General features: G+C 52.3%; 1 protein-coding gene across 2 annotated transcripts in view; it reads left to right on the forward strand.

The window, feature by feature from the left end:
* Positions 1 to 15,972, forward strand: part of Anxa11 (annexin A11) — a 42,577-nt gene that overhangs the window by 8,897 nt on the left and 17,708 nt on the right. Inside the window, exon 2 of one of the 2 annotated variants that reach the window (XM_023719112.1) lies at positions 5,657 to 5,744. The exons of the other annotated variant lie outside the window; for it this stretch is intronic. The gene's annotated coding sequence lies outside the window, so the exon portion shown is untranslated. The remainder of the gene's footprint in view (positions 1 to 5,656; positions 5,745 to 15,972) is intronic. 2 annotated transcript variants of the gene reach the window in all.

Below are 15,972 nucleotides of genomic sequence, written 5' to 3' on the forward strand. Positions count from 1 at the left end.
TCTGTCTCTGTCTCTGTCTCTCTGTCTCTCTCTCTCTGTCTCTGTCTTTCTCTCTCTCTCTCTCTGTCTCTCTCTGTCTCTGTCTCTCTCTCTCTGTCTCTCTGTCTCTGTCTCTGTCTCTCTCTCTCTCTCTCTGTCTGTCTCTAATAATCGGAACCAGCTTTCACACATCCATTTAATGTGACTTTCCAGACCCCAGGCTCCTTGAGTCCTGATGTCCCTGCCATTCTCTAGGGCTGTGGTTTGCAGACAGGAGTGTGGATGACACTGGGCTGCACCCCTGAAGGTCCTCATGTGGAAGGTCTGGGGGTGAGTGCATCTCATTTCTAGCTGGTGCCCAGGCTGTGTGGCTCCCACCAGTCTTGGGACCACCGTTGCCACCTGCACGGCCTAGGACAGTGCATTCGGGCCCTGCTGAGCTGCTAGCGAGGTGGAGACATGGTCTTCGCATGGGGCTTCTGTGTGTCGGGTGACAGTGTGTTCTGCTGCTAAAGCAAGAGAGGACAGATGGTTGAGGGGCGACAGCCAGAAGTTTGTGGAACACCACGCACCACTCTCCTGACTTGGAGCCTTTTCCTGTGTATATGAGTGTTACTATTGGCCAGGCTCGGCTGCTCAGGTTGGAAAGGGGCGTGGCCACAGGGAGGTTCCCCTCCCCCCAAGGACCTCCACTCTCTTGCTGGCTGTGAGAGGCATCAGGCTGTGCCTGGAAGCTGGGTCTGTCAGGGAGGCAGCCATCCTGCCTGCACTGGCAAGTCCACCTGTGTATTCCCCCAGGCTGGGCCATGAGGCATCTGAATCAGTAGACACAGCCAAGGACCCTGTCCTGTTCCCAGCCATTCTGCAGAAAATCCAGGTGATCCCACTGCAGTGCCCTCCAGCCTGACGTGTTAGGGCCCTTGTGTACCAGGGCACTGGGGAGGGTGGGTGTTTTATTTCTAAGAGGTGTCATACAGTGCCAGCATGCTCCGTGGGCACTGCCCGTGGCCCCTGGCCTGACCTGCTTGGCCCAGAACTCTGCAGGGCCCCCTCGAGCCTCAGCATGGCTAATGATTGACGAGGGCTCCACTGTTTCGAATTCCCAGCAAGTGGGTGGGGAGTTGAATGCTCTGCTGTACTTCTGTGGGCTCTTGTGTAGCACCTAGGAAAATCCAGGTGTGGTTGGTGAACCACTGCCCTGGGGTTCTCCGGCCTGTGTCAGTGACTAAGTGGCACCTGTGAGCCATGCTTCCGAGGTGAGGTGGTGCCCTGTGAGGGCAGGGCATGGGGTTCTTCGCTCTGCAGAGTTAGGGATGTCATACACCATGAGGGCCCGCCTTGGGGTGAGAGGGAGAGAGGGGAATGTCCTAGATGTGTCCTTCCTGCCCCCAGAATTCCTGGAGCCTTGGTACAGCCAGTAGCTTCGGTGATAGGTGCCACCCAGGGCGTGGAGAGATGAGTCAGGGTACCCTGGTGTTTGTCACCTTGCCCACCCTATGGCAGGTGTTGGGGGGCAGCACTGACTTCACTCCTCCTGGGACGTCTAGGGGCCTAGCATCCTGGCTCTACCACTTGTAAGACATGGCCAGGGTCTGAGCTTCAGTTCCCTTGTTTATCATATAAGATGAAAAATACGTGTGTAGTGTGTCCTGGGGACTGGAGAAAAGAAGAGTGTTACCAAAACAGTGGGGGCCAAGTGCTGGGGGAGCTGCTGTGGGTGAGGCGATCAGGGAGGGCTTCCTGAAGGAGTGGGGGACTCCCTGTGGCCTCAGGGAGGGTGGACTAGCCACAGGGCTTCTGAGCACAAGGCTAAAGGAGGAGATGTCAGGGTGTAGAAGAGTGGAGGCTTGTATTTCCCACCTCATGGCCTCTGTGTGCCTGTCATTCCTCTGTGCCCAGTGTCACAGAGGCCAGCCATCCCCAGCACCTAAGAGAGAGTATCCCAGGCCATTTGACCTGAGACTTCTCCAGGGATTTCTTTCAGCTCTCGGTGTGCCTGGCTGCTTTTGACCTTGCTAGGAGGTGTTATAAGGAGAAGCTTGTGGAGGCTGCTAGGCTGAGCGGGAGGCCTCAGCTGGGTGACCTGGAAGCAATGGGTGTTCTCGGGTCATCAGGATCTGAGGGCTATGCGTCCACCCCCACCCCTTGCTGGTACTGGGGATTGAATCCAGGACCTTTTCTTATTTTGAGAAAGAATCTTGCTACATTGCCCAAGCTGGGCACAAACTTGCAATCCTTTTGCCTCAGCTTCCCAGTGCTGAAATTATAAGCCTGTACCACAGAGTCCAGCATAATTCGAGAGTCTCTAGCAGGCTCTCCACTCCTTCCAAGAAGACGGTAAGCTACAGATCCTCTGTGTAAAGACAGTTCCAGGTAGGTGAAGTAGTGCCCAGGTCTGCCTATGCCCGCTGAGAAGCTGGTTTCCCCCTCACCCCTGGCGCAGTCCCAGAGACTGCGTTTCCTGCATTCTCAGGCTTGAGCTGGCTCCGCTGGCCTGGCGTAGTTCTGTGCTCTGGTGGGCGTGTTTTCCTGGAAGTGCAGTGTTTTCCTCTGCTCTCCTAGGACCTCTTGCCCAGCTCCGGGGGCTTCTCTGAGCCTAGGAAGAACTGAACCCCTGTTAAGCTAAAGGCACCTGAGCACTGCCCTCCCCCTTGCCCAGGCTCTACCCAGGCTTGAGGAGGAGGCCTGGCATCGAGTTCTCAGTCATGAGGTTAGCGCTTACACAAAGTGGTGTTATAGATGTTGCCTTAAAGCCCCTGAAATTCTGTAAGTTTCATGCTCCACAAAACTTGTGCCTATGGGGCTGGTGAGATGGCTCAGTGGTCTAAAGCACCTACTTAGAACAAGCTTAGCAAAGCACAGGGACCGTGGTTCAATCCCCCAGCACCACATGCCAGCCAGCCCCGCCCCCTGGTGGGCTGAGCTGGCCACACACACACACACACACACACACACACACACAAATAAATAAATAAAAATAAATAAATTAAAAAAAATAAATAAAATAAATAAATTAAAAAAAAAAACTTGTGCCTACACTAAAGATGCTGATTAAAAAAAAATCAGACACGTTACTGGCTGGGAGAAAGCAACGCTGAAGCAAAAGGTGTTTTGTTTTTAGTACAGGGTCAATAGGGTCTCAGTACACAGATTGGACTTACAGTGATCCTCCTGTTTTCAGCTTCCCAAGAGCTGAAAGGTGTTTTAATTTTTACCTAAAAAATGTTTTTCAAAGTATAGTTGAATGAATGTTATAGTTCTGTTTTACTGATTAATAGTCTATTAATTAAAGGAAGTAGCAAACAGTGCTAACTTATTGTACCTTTTATCTTCTATATGTGTTATTTATGTATTGCTACTTTATAAAATTCTTCAAAATTTAAAAATGAAGACAAATATATTGATGTGAAAGGCTGTAATAAAACCAGCTATTCTAGTGCTTTCTCTAACTCATTCGTAACAAGCTCTGTGTGTTTAAATAATAGCGTGTGTTACTGTTTTTTCATTTATCAATTTAGACATTGCCCGTGGGCTTCCTGTTTGGGTAGGCAAGGAACCAATACATGTACCAGTATTTAATGCTTGCGTTATTAGGACCATACATTTTATTGTGCAGTGTGGTGCTAATTAACAAGGATTATACATACATTTGGGGATACAGCCAGCCTGGACCCTGTGGGTCTCATGTACGTGTGTCTGGGGGGGCTACTGGCCGTGTCAGTGGGGAGCCTCCTTCAGTGTTTTCTGGATTCTCCTGTTTACTCCCTCATCTTGCTGGAGTCCCTTACGGGTTCCTGAGCAAAAGCGCATGAGAGACTGTTGCAGGCTTTTGCAAAAGTGTTTTCCTACCTCTTACTCAGTGACAATGGGCTGCCTCCATTCAGAATGTTGAGGGCGTGGGGCCGCTGTCTTCTGGCTGCCAGTGTGCTGTTGGGGCATCAGTGTCATTTCAGTTCCTCAAAGAGGACCTTAGTTCCCATTTTTTCTAGAAAGCATCAGCATCTTTTTTTTTTTTTTTTTTTCTTATAGTCTCAAATTTCACAGCATTAGACTCTGCAGATTGTCTTTGGATGGCCATGATTGGTTCTTCTTTTTCTTTTTGTATTTTAGGGAAGGGTCTACAGGGTCTACAGGGTCTCACTATGTAGATCGGACTCCGCCCGCGTTCAGCCTCCCGAGAGCTGGGATTACAGGTGCACGCCACCTCTCCCAGTCTCAATCACTGTCTCAGCATGCTCTGGGGGGGGGGGGGGGCTAGCGCAGCTGGTCTGGGGATCAAACCCCAGGCCCCTCCACCTGTTTGCTGGTGCTTTAATCCACTATGCTATTTGACCGGACCCTCTTCTGGTTTCATCTCTCACTGGTTGGCTGGAGCCTGCCCAGATGCTGGGTCCTGTGCAGTCTGTGTGCCCAGGGAGGTCACAGAGCTGATAGGTGGTGCGCATGCACTGGAGCAGGTGGGTAGGCGGGGCTCAGAATGTTATATGTTATATGTTATCTATTGGATACAGGGTCTCACTGCCCAGTTCAGAGTCACAGTGATCCTCCTGTCTCAGCCTCCCCAGCACTGGGATTGCAGGTGTGCACCACCGCGCATGGTTTGGGGGCAGCACAGCATGCCCAGGGTTCTGGGGCCATCATGGCCTGTGGTGCCAGGGATCAAACTCAGTTCCATGTGCTTGGCAGGCAGGAGCTTGGACGGCTGAGCTGTCTCCCCAGTCCCAGGGGTCAGGAGTTGAGAGCCAGTCTGGTCTCTGAAGCTGCTAGAGGCTCCCATTCCCCAGCACTGCAGGGATCATCTTCCAGGCTTCAGGCGGCCCTGATGGGAGGAATGGGAAGAGATACCCCAGGGCAGGGTGGGTGCTCTGAGACCATGACCTGCCCCTGGGAGGAGGCGCTTTTGATGTGGGGGCAGGAGGGTCTAGTACAGCCCCTTGTGAGGCTTTTGCCACTGGCCAGAGCACGCCCCCTCACTTCCCTGGGTGTCAGCTTCCCATTTGCAAATGGAGAAGGTGGGTGGGTGGAATGAACTGAGTCACTATTGAGGGCCACCCCTGTCACCCTGGTGGGAGGCTCTCCCCACCAGTGTAGACCAGGTTGCCTGCTTTTCTCCTGCCGCAAGCAGAGCACTTGCAAGGCTGGCTGGGCATGTCTTGTCTGACCACGCAGAACCCACCCAGGGGCCGCGAGTCTCCCAAGGTGACTCACAGTGGCCATGGCGACTCTGTTGACCTGTGATACAAGCAGGCAGCTGTGCTGAGCTCTGATTCCCGGCAGTGGGAGGAGGCGGCGAGCACCTGGCCCCTCTTGCATTGTGGGAGGGCTCTTTTGTGGTGGTGACGGTTAAACGCTTCCCTGGTCACCCATGCCTGAGCCTGGTGGGTGCGTCCTCAGAACTCTGTGCCAGGAGGCCAGAGGCTTCCCAAGAGACTGCAGGAAGAAGCTGGAGGGAGGAGAGGAGCTATGCACGCGGTGTGCTTGTTCTCTGTGTTCCCGCCACAGCAGGTATTTGCAAACTCATGGCTTTAAACCGTGTAACTTTTCTGTGGTAAAATATACATAACATAAAAGTTAAGCATTTTAGTTTTAAGTGTCCAGTTCAGCAGTGTGAAGTGTACGCACACAATTGTGCCGCCATCCTCCCATCCATCTCCGAATTTTTTCTTTTTTTCCCCAGACTGGCTCAGAGTAGCTGTTTCCCCCACCTCTGGCAGCTACGTTCTCCTGTCTAGATAAAGGGTCTCTGGGTGCCTTTGTAACTCTGGGTAAGTCTCTAGGTGCCTTTCTGGTCCTCATGTAAGTGAGCTTATGCCGTAACCACCCTTTGGTTGGCTGGCTTGTTTCCCGTAGCATCCTGTGTTTCCATGCTGTCCCGTGTGTCACACTTTCTGTGTGTGCTGAGTCAGTCCTACTGTAGGAATGCACATTTCTTTTGTCTGTTTGTCATTCTTTTTTCTTATGTTCATCCCAGGTCCGGTGCTGGGCCTGGAGTTGCATCTCTGGACTTGGGCTTCCATGAGGGATGCCGCTGAGAATGAGCGTGTGCCTCACCTGTCCGAGCCCAGCTCTTGTTCCTAGGCGGTGACCTAGGAGTGGGATCTCTGGGTCACAGGGTGGTTTTGTATTGAATATTTTGGGGAACCACCCTGCTGTCCCCAGCAGTCGCTGCTGTCCCTTGGACCACATGACTCATCTTGCAGTTTTATCTGGAAATCTGGTCTCGTGGGTGGCACAGGATCGTGTCTCTGGGGAGGCTGTCAGGGAAGTCTGTCCTCACCTTTTCCAGCCTCCGGTGGCCATTGCGTCCCTGGGCCGTGGCCCTTCCTCCATAGCTGGTGGGCACCCTCTTGTACTCAGACTTGTCTGCCCTCTTTGGTTTATTCCTCAGGCTACACAGGCAGGGACCTCACTTGTAAGCCCCTTGTGATTTGATTGTGTTCACCAGCTAACCCAGGCTGGGTCCTTCTCTTACAGCTGGTCCCCTAACTCATGTGGACAGTGTCTTCTGCGTGCCAGGCCTGGGAGGATCACGGTATGCGCCGTCTGGGATATTTCTGAAGGAACCTTAGCCTCGGGCTTCGCGAGGCCCTCCCTGCACCCTTCCCCTGACCAGTACTGTCCCCAGGCCCTGTGACCTTCAGCGCTAGTGAGTCACGCACCTTACCTGGGAGGTGCTCGCCCGGAGGTGGACACACATGCAGGCTTGCTTCGTGCCTGGGGTCTTTGACCCTTTCTTCCCTCCCCCGTGTCCTCTGACAGCCGCACTGGTCAGGTGACGGTAGCTGTCCCCAACTTCACAGAGCCTTTTCCCACCCTTACTACATTCAGGCCCCGCTGTACTTTAGGGTAAGGGGAGCAAGTCACACTGTGCGGCGGACAACGTGGAGTCTCGGAGAGTGTCACACAGGGAGTGGCAGCGAGAGCCCAGACACTGGCTCTCAGGCTGCTTAGGGAGGGAGTTAAAATTATTAGCATGCAGGAGCTGAGCTCAGTAGCATACACCTGTAATCCAGCTACTTGGGAGGCTGAGGCGGGAGGATTACAAGTGGAGGCCAGCTTAGGCAATTAGCAAGACTCTCTCTCTCTCTCTCTCTCTCTCTCTCTCTCTCTCTCTCTCTCTCTCTCTCTTTCTCTCTCGATATATATATCTTAGTATATGCCGTCTGCTCTGTGCTGCATGGTGGTAGCTGTAGGGCCTGGGTGCTCACAACCATCAGGTAAGGAGCGTGTCATGCCTTTGTTTTCTAGCTAGGAGAACTGGTCAGAGAGGTTCAGTGATAGGCCCTAGATCACACAGCGAATGAGTGGGAGAGCTGGAATTGGAGCCATTGTCACTGCACTCCACACTCTGTGTATCCTGGGTGGTGACAGCAGGTGTTAGAGGACAGAACCAGAGCCGATGGGTTGCTGGCAGCATGCATGCAGTGGAACCGCGGGGTCTCTCGTGACTCCCCTGTGACCTCTGTGGCTCTCGATGGGGTGTCCTGGGGCCTGCAGAGAGGGGTGACTGGTGTAGAGCATGGAAGAGAGTCATGGGGTGGTAGGAGGTCCTGCCAAGGATCTGGGCTCAGGCTTTGGGAGCCGATGTTGCCTCTGCTTAGACTGTGTGGCCTAGGACCAGTCCTGCAGTCTCCAGGTCCCCAGCACAATGGGCCCCACTGTGCAGATGCCTGCAACTGCTGCAGGCTGGAGTGGGTGCCGTCCTTTGCCAGGGTGGCCTGGGACAGCCTAGGTGGCCTCCACCAGCCACAGCCACGGTCTGCTGTCTTGTTGACTTCCTGGGAGAGTGTCCTCTCTGTACCTGACAGCAGCTGTCCTCATGAGGAAGTGGTGACATAAAACACTTGTCTCTCCCTGTGGCCGAGCTGGCTTCACAAACACGGCCCCGTCGTCTCCCTCTTGGGGGTGTGTGTGTTTCTTTGGGCTCTGCCACAGTCCATCAGGGCTGCCGTACCCAACACCATAACCTGGGTGGATTGAGGGACAGGACGTACTGCTCACACCGAAGGTTGGAGTTCAAGATCACGGTGCCATCCATCAGGTTTGCTGTCTGCTGAGCAGCTGCGCTCAGGCTCAGAGGTGGTACCTTCTCACTGTGGGCTCATGGGGTGACCTGTCTGGAGACCCCTTTTGTAAGGGCATCAGTCTTGTGGATGAAAAACAATTTGGACCTCCAAATGGCATAGGGCAGTATTATAACTCACAGCCTGCTTGATGCTGAGCTCCTGTTCCTCAAAATCGAAGAATGAATTCTTTTGTTTTGCTTTTGGGGATTGAACTCTGGACCTTGTGCTTGCCAGGCAGGGGCTGTGCCGCTAAGCTGTATCCCCAGCCCCAAAGAATAAATTCTAAGGAACAATGGAGGTTAAAGTGGGAGATTTTATTGAGAAAGACAGCTCCTGAGAGGCAGGAGGGCCCCCAAGTGAGTTGCTGCAGGCCCCATTTTACAGAGGAAGTTGCGTAGAGCAGAATCACGAGGTGGGCACAACAGGGGTGGCAGCTGTGATCAGCCAGTAGGATATAAGGGTCGCTGCTTAGGTCGGATTGATCCGGTGGTGAAGCAGGTCACGTAGGAAGTGTACACAGAAAGAGCAAGGAACTTTTTTTTAGGAAGGAATGGGTCTGGGGGTCTTGGTCATGTACTGAGGTGGCTGATGTTTGTTGAGATTTTATTGGACCAGGCATTACCACGTATCCTTTGAGGAGACTTGTAGGCCTGGTCATTTTGTCCATATCTTAAGGCCTGGCCTCCGATAGATGTGCCTCTGGACACAGTTGTGATGTGTGTTTAGTTTGTGTTGACTCTCAAGAGCCTAGCCCTGCGTGACAGCTCGTGATGTTTCCTCCTAACTTCACTGTCTATGGTACTGTCGTAAGCGCCCCTCTCTCCTGGCCCTGCCACCCCTCCAAGGCTCCCCCTCCTGATACCAGCTTACCTGGGCTTAGAATTATAACAGATACGTTTTGGGGGATACAGATGTCCCACCTCTAGCAGATACTGACCACGCCATGGACTTAGGATGTGTTGGGACCTTCTCTGTGCTTGTCACTGAGTCTGTCATATAGAGCCCTGGTGTCTATAAGGACCATGACCTGAGCCCTGTACAGAGGCCACATTCTAGCCTGCGTACAGCTAGGTAACGCACCCTATCCGTTTACCTTCTTACCCTGTTGTGCACTTCCCTGTCCTTGGAAATCCTGCCCTTTCCAATCCTTGGGATTGGCATCTGATCATGTGTGGGTTCTGGGTGCCTGTTTGTGGGCAGGCCTCAGAGTGTCTCTCTAGGCTGAGGCTGGCGAGAACTCTGCCTCAGAGGCGGATGACCAGGATCACGTTGTGCCCCCGAGGTCTTGGCATCTGGGTGTGGAATCTCCACCTCCCCCCCGCCCCAGTCCCAGTGACCCGATTGGGCAGGGTATGTGGGAAGGGGAAGGTAGTTCTGTGTGCCAGGTTGGAACAGAAGTTCTGAGGACAGGGCCGGGTACCTTAGGTTGGAGCTTCCTGTCGGCTCAGGCTCCGCTTCTGCAGCTCCCGCTCTAGGTTCTTCTCCAAAGAGTTTTAGGGGCATCAGCTCTTGTCCTGTGGCTCTGCTGGAGCCTCCAGCGGAGGGGATGGAAAAAAAAAATCACCAGTTTCCCATTGGTGCTTTCTCCATCAGGTGGTGGGAAAATCCATAATAACCAAGACCAATGTGCTCTGCCTGCAGCTTTCTGTTACTATAACAAAATACCCAAGATAATCAACTTAAAGAGAGGAAAGGTTCATTTTGGCTTATAGTCTCAGAAGCCCCAGGCTGTGGTCAGTTGCCCCTGTTGCTTGAGGCCTGTGAAAAGGCAGCACATCCTGGTGAGGTGGGCATGGTGGGGCAAACTGATCACTTCATGGTGGCCAGGAAGCACACAGGAGGGGCAGGATCCCACTGCTACCTTCTTGGGCACCTCTCCAATGACAAATTTCTACACCCTTTTCACCTTAGTTTTCTTCCTCAACCTCTCAGCCCCTCCACCCTCTCATGGCGCTCATCCTGAATATTAGCAAATGCCCACCTAGAGTGCCTCCTAATTTTGGGGATGTTGATTTAATGAGTGATTAAATGAAATAATGAGAAATTTGTATTCTTACCATTCCCATTTTATAGATGTGGTAAACTGAGGCCCAGGAAGTAACCAGCCCAAGGTCACCCAGCTAGTAGGGAGCAGAGCTGGGATTTGATCCTGGCTGGTGTGGCTTTAGAATCCACATTCTTCTACCATCCCACATTGCTTCTTGGAGGAAGCAGTATGAGGTCACACCACGGCAGCGGACACAGAGCTAAGTTTGAATGTCTTGATTCCTGACTCCAGCCCTTGTGTGCCACTAGTTTATCCAAAGCTGGACCCCTGAGATACCATTCCCAGGGCCAGTGGGCCCTGTGGGAAGCGTGGGCTGGTGGAGAATGCCCGGCTCTGGGATTGAGGGTCCTGGCTCCACGATGGACTGCCTGCTCCGCGCCTCCGCCTGCGGCTCTGCTGGGTGCACGTTGTGTCCAAGGGTTGCTGCAGAGTGAAGTTCCTCGCGAAGTGCTCAAGACCTGCCTGGTGTGTGATAGCTACTGGGTAGATGGTGCCTGTGAGCAGGGCGTAATACGTGGGGGACGTATGAGGATAGAGTTAAGCTGCTTTCTTTGTTGCAAGGCTTCCGGGGTGGCGGGGGCTTTCGCCATACTGTTGAGAGTTGGCAGTTCCCTGGAGGGGCAGGTGTTCCTTGTAGCTGCTAGCATTTTCTAAACTGGGGGCAACTGGTTAGTTTTTAAGCTGTGTACCTGCCAGCTTCACCATGCGCACGATGCTACGTTAGGGTTCAAGGACTCAGTTCAGGCAACACTGAGCTGCACTTCCCGCTGCGTGTGTCTGCCTGGCGTCTCCAGCTGGGGCTGGGGCCTGGGTTAGACTCTGGGGCATGGGTGGTGGAAGCTCACTGGAGAAGCGAACCGGCGTAGGGCCTGGAGGGAAAGTTTGGTCTGTCTGCTGTAGGGGCCGTGTAACTGTGGCCAGCCTTCATGGGTCACAGCCCGCAGTGGGGCCTGTTGCACAGATGGCTGGCATGCGAATGCATCCATTGGCTGCTTCTGTCCTGCTGGGACCCCGGAAGTGTGCGTGGTCCTGCGTTTGTCCTGCGTGTGCAGGCTGAGCACTGCCCATATTCAATCCTTATGTCCTCTTAGGAGTGAGTGTACTCAGAGGTTTTGGAGGAGAAAACTGGGGTTACGCCAGACTTGTTCAGCTCCTGGCCAGCAAAGCAGAGCCCTGGTCTTGCACCTCCGTGCATTTCCCGCTCAGGGCACATGCAGGGGCCGTCCATGGAGGCAGATGTAGGGTACTCATGGTAAACAAGACTGCTGGCCTGTGTGTTTGATCACTGGAAAATGATCACAAACAGTTGGGAGCACTGGTCAGTAAGATCTCGTAGGTTCAAGGGTTGGAGACGTCCCGGCGTGGCTTGTTTCCAGGGCTGCCTGTACCGGTAGGTACCCTGCGAGCATTCAAAGCTCCTACGTCTTCTTTGGTGAATCAGTGCCAGAGTTCTAGACTGTGGTGGAAGCTGAATGTTAACTAGAGTTCCCATTGGGTGTGTGTTTTATGTTTATATTACTGAGAGGGCTGGAAACTTGTAGCTGGAATGATCTACAGCCTGCTCCTGTGTGACTTGGAGTGAGGGCATGGGGGTCAGGGATCTGGCTGAATGTGGCCTCCCTCTTGCCATGGCCCAGAGCCTTGGACGGAAGTATTGCATTTACTGGGGAGAAGGAAGTGGTAGGAGCTGAGGCCCTGAGGCCAGGAGCACGGGTGGTGGCTGCCCCAGTTCATTTGCTAGGAAAATAAAAAGAATTAGGTGTGTTCTGTACGTGTACCAACTCCCCACAATGACGGCAGTTGCTGTGCATTGCAAACTGTTCTAATTAAAAACAACACACAATGCTAGTAGTGTCGGCTTCTACCCGTGGGGGAGGGGCCTTCAAGCAGGTCTCAATGACAGGACCAGCCGGAACCAAAGACACACTGGCCCAGCTCAGGGTGAAGTGCTCACTGGTTTTGTGACGCGGCAGGGTTTGTCTCAGCTGCCAGTGGGCCACGTGCTGCCACAGGCCCTGTCCCTAGCAGTCTTCTGACTGTTGTCCCTGTTGTACTTTAGCAGCAAAACCAAGTGAGGTAGAACTAGACAGTCTCGGGATCCCTTCCAGCATGGACATTGTGAATTTGGAAGTCTAGGGTTCAGGTTGAAAGTTGAAAGGTCCTCCTTGTCAGGATTCCTCAGACCTAGGAGGAGGGCAAAGCCCTGCTGGCGACACCCTCATCTTGCTGGGACAGGTAAATATTTGGGAGGGACATGGCTGCAGGTCCCTGGTTGAAATCCTTGATGGTGAGAACCTTGGAATTTATTTTTTTATGTATTTAGTACAGGGTCTACAGGGTCTCACTACACATATCTGACTCGCGATCCTCGAGTTAGCCTCCCAAGCGCTGGGATTACACCACTTGGCCCAGTGTCAGTCACAGTCTGAACACGCCCTGGGGGCGGGGCCAGCACGGCCGTGGTGCTGGGGATCTAACCTATCGGGCTGGCCCTGGAACTGGACTTCCTTAAATAGAAACTAGCTTCTTGTCCTGCTTTGATCCTGCCCTGGCTCTGTGTCATGCCCGTATTCTCCTGCCTGGTGACCCCCAGCTGCTTCTGGCAGTGTGCGGAGGCCACAGCCGCTCACAGCAGCCTAGGTTGGCTCTTCAGCTCCCAGACAGCACCAGAAAGGCACCTGGGCGAAGGCGGACTGATAAGAAAACCAGACCAAACCAGCGTCCTCCACACCACGCTGCTCTTGTGCAGCGCTTGAGTGAGCTGGTGGTAGGGTTTCCCACACTGACCGTCCTCCAGCATGAGCTGTGTGGAACTCCATTCTCTCCTGAACTGAGCAGCGCAGACCTCACGAGTGACAGCTCAGTCCCCAGAGCCTGCCTATCCCTGCTGCTTATTATATACACCACAGTAGCACACACATACTAACAGTGCAGCTGGGTGAAGAGTTTGCACATGAATAGTCATCTGCCCTATAAGTCACTCATGTAGGAACACGTGTAAACTGAGCACACATTCATGCACACAAGTACATGAGCATATACACATTTATATTTATTGGCTGTCTTGAACTATGCATCAGAAACTGCCTAGCTGAGCCAGGCTCCCGTAATCCCATCACTTGGGAGGCCGAGGCAGGAGGGCTGCTGGGAGGCTGAGGCCAGCCTGGGCTGCAGGGAGAGACCCTGTCTCAAAAAAGAATAAGAGGGGCTGGTGAGATGGCTCAGTGGTCTAAGGCACCTACTTAGAACAAGCTTGGCAAAGCACAGGGACCGCGGTTCGATCCCCCAGCACCACATGTCGGCCAGCCCCGCCCCCTGGTGGGCTGAGCTGGCTACACACACACACACACACACACACACACACACACACACACACATACACAAAATAAATGTTAAAAAAAAAAAGAATAAGAAAGTGCTCACTTTTACACGAGATGGACTCAGAGAAGAGGACAGAAGGAGGCACTTTGTGTCTTTGGATTCCCTTTGGGTTTCCTCAAAGTGTGTAGGTATGTCCTCCTTTTCTTCTTTTAAATAAAATATATTTAGGGATGCTCTCAGATTGAGCAGAAACTGCATAGCTCCCACTCCCCCCTCCCCCCATCCAAAGCTCCCCGCCTCCCACCAAATGTTGGGCTGGTCATGCTTTGCGAACCAACACCAACGCATCATTGCTAGCCACAGGTCTTAGTTTGTGTTGCATGTTCTGTGGGTTTTTGAGTAATGTGGAATGGAGTGCATCTACCATGACAGGGGCATATAGAATGGTTTCACTTCCCTGCAAATTCCCTAAAAATGCATTTCATCTCCTCCTCCCGGCTCTTGGCGTTATTCACCCTTTCTCACCATCCTTTGCCATCGCTAGAATGTCCTGTGATGGGGGGATCTGACAGTGTGTGCAGTGGTGGCGCACCTGTGGCACGAGTGCCACAGCAGGTTGTTCAGATCATCGAAATTTCTAAAATTTTGCCATCACTGTCGTGATTAGTTTTGGGAGAGGAAATAATATGATACAGGACACGTTCTATAAGATTATTTGATAATCACCCAAAGAATCATGTACAGTTTGCCCCACACTGAAAGGGATTTGCCCACACACTAAAGACCAAAGAATCCAGCTGAGGGCCTGGATCCCACAATAAAGTCCTGCCCCGAGTCCAGCTGAAGACCTAGAGCCCAAAACAGTGCCTCCTACGAGTCTGACTAGAGGCCTGGAGCCCATGACAGTGTCTCATGCAGGCCCGCTTCACGGATCTACACTGGGAAGGCCCAAAGGTCAGTGGTGGAAGCTAGAAGGTCTGTGTCAGGGGATATGGAGGACCTCTGCTAGCAGGCTGAGGGATCCGAGCTGGAATCAGGGAGCAACGCTCCAAGTAAGCACCAGAGCTCTCCCCAAAAGTACCACAGCCGTCCTCAGCAGCAGCGAGGTCCTGAGCTCCTCCAGTGATGGGGAAAGCTGAGTTCCCATCAGGAAAGCCGATGTGTCAAGCTTCTCCAGGAGGCTGAGCAGTGCACCATCTTCCCCTCCAGAGCCTTGCTGCTCAAGGTGAGGACCAGAGCTCCCCCAAAATGAGCCATAGCCATCCTCAGCAGCAACGAGGTCCCAAGTCCCTCTTCTGACAAGAACAGTCAAGTTTGTCAGGAAAGCCAGCATGACAAGGTCCCCCAGCAGAATAGCGCAAGAGAAATACCAGCTTCCAGCAGTTCCAACAGCTTCTCCCAACAGCTTCCCTAGTTCTGCCTCTTATGCTGTGGCAGCACCCCTCAGGTGGACCTCCCGCGCCCAGCGCCATGCTGGTTCAGTTCAGCTGGGTGTAACAAGCTGACCACCAGCTGGCAGTCCACTACAACCACTGATCTATAGCTTTTCCAGATTGGCTCTTTCCCTTAGTCATGTGCCTTTGATACACGTCTGTCTGTGTCCTTCGAGAGCTTCAAAGCTCATTTCTACTGTAGCATAATGTTCTGTTGTCATTCATGTGGTCACTCACCTACTAAAGTGTGCCTTAGTTCTGAGTGTAGCAGCTATGAATAAAGCCATAGCTCATGCTGCTATAGTTGGATCTGGATTGTCCCCCAGAGGCCAAGTTAAGGGGTCGGTTCCCAGCCCACCTTATGATTGAGATTCAGTAGAACCTTTCTTTTTTTTTTTTTTTTTTTGAAAATTTTATTGATAATCAGATAGCAATGAGACAGTTTCAAATCAAATCAGAAGTACAGTTTCAACAAATAACACACTGCATATATTCTTCTTAGTGGTTAATTGCTGTACAAGATGCGGACTTAAGATCCTATTTACAAACCCCATTAGAACAAATCATTCTATTCATTAAGAGAATGCAACTATATATCTATCCCAACCACTTTGAATACACAGATACAAAATGGACATTCATAGGTATACCCTATTTTTTCTAAGTTCCGTTATTGAATATTATAGGTGTGTAAACTCAGCAAAATATTCTAAAAGAGTCCAGTAGCCCATAATAGCATTGGGAGAACCTTTCTTCAGAGCCTGCCTGGAGAAAGTTAGGCCGTCCAGACCCTGGCTTCCTCCCATCACTGCCTCCTCCTCTGCCCAGAAGCAGCTGACTGTGGGCTCTGAAGCCATGAATCAAAACAAACCTTTCCTCCTTGTAAGTGGTTTATCTCAAGCATTTTGTCACAGTAACAGAAAGCTGACTTGTACAAATATCTGGCTGCAGGTATTCAGGTATGAATGTAGGTTTCAAATGCATTTTCTGGGTGGTTTGGTAAATGGTTTGTATTTATTTATTTTTTTTGGCGGAACCAGGGGATTGAACTCAGGCCCTTGGGCTTGCCAGGCAAGCGCTTATTCTACTGAGCCATCTCCCTGGCCCCTGGTAAATGGTTTGCCAA

Source organism: Octodon degus, unplaced genomic scaffold, assembly GCF_000260255.1.
Source record: "Octodon degus isolate 3935 unplaced genomic scaffold, OctDeg1.0 scaffold00005, whole genome shotgun sequence".
Lineage (NCBI taxonomy): Eukaryota > Metazoa > Chordata > Mammalia > Rodentia > Octodontidae > Octodon > Octodon degus.